Source organism: Setaria viridis, chromosome 4 (assembly GCF_005286985.2).
Source record: "Setaria viridis chromosome 4, Setaria_viridis_v4.0, whole genome shotgun sequence".
In the NCBI taxonomy this organism is placed as follows: Eukaryota; Viridiplantae; Streptophyta; class Magnoliopsida; order Poales; family Poaceae; genus Setaria; species Setaria viridis.
Window position 1 is genome coordinate 32,641,834 of NC_048266.2, and position 1,175 is coordinate 32,643,008.

The window sequence follows — 1,175 nt, forward strand, 5'->3', positions numbered from 1 at the left end:
TAACGAAAGGAGGTTTCTGTGCACGGCTTCTTGCTTTAGTAACTTTGATGAGAGGAACTCGGCTAGCATGTATGCACCCAAAAAAAGAAAAACAAAAATAGAGAAGCAAAAGATGGAGCCCAACCCGAGCGAGGGCAGCCCAACCCAACGCGCCAAGCTAAACTCTACTAGTGGGCTTTTGGTCGCTGGGCCAATAAATAACCATTTTATCATTTAGTACCATACCGTTTAATTAGATGGAGCATATTACAGTTATAAGCACTGTTCGGAGCACTGTTCTCCGAGCAGTGGTGCACCTCGCGGTGAGTGGGGTCAGCATTATCTCTAATTGAAAATGATAAAAATTACATAGTGCACATTACACTACATGTTTTGCCGAGGCCTTTTATATCATTTCATCCCGTTCGTTCCGAGGCCTTTTATATCATTTCATCCCGTTCGTTTTCCGCGGTTTGGTCCGGAATGAGGCCCGTTTCGGGTGGCTTGAAGTGGCTCGATTTGAAACTAGCCTTGCAATGAAAGTGCTATTTTTTTTGTCTGGCTTGGAAGGAAAACGGGTCTGGATTGGAATCCTCCCACACTCTTTGATTCGGATTGGAACCCTATCTCCTCACCCCCGGATTCATTCCTAGCCTAGAATGAGCGAAAGGGTCGGATCCACTGATTGGAATCCTCCCACACTCTTTGATCCGGATTGGAACCCTATCTCCTCACCCCCGGATTCATTCCTAGCCTAGAATGAGTGAAAGGGTCGGATCCACTGATTCCTAACCTGATACATAACCTGATACAGTTCCTAGCCTGTAACCGTTCATGGGCTGCCAAACCTGGCCTCAAAGAAGTTGAGTAGACAGGCCACCAAGTTTTTGATACTCTGTCCATTGGAGTATGCGATAAGTTAAAATTATACTTCCTCAGTGGCGGGATCAATCTCTCTCACGGCCCTCGTTTTAAGCAAAAGCACAAGAACAATTCTTTATTACAACAATATTTCCGTTATACAAAGGGTGGCTCCATCTTTATTGCAATAATAGTTTTGTAGTACAAAAGATAAGCTTGGATTATTGGCCAGTAGTAAGGGACTTAGAACCTTGTGTGCATCTTCTAATGAAGTAGCTGTCTACTGGTTGCTTGGGCGGCCAGGTATAAGCTAGGCTGCTAGGCTATACATGCAC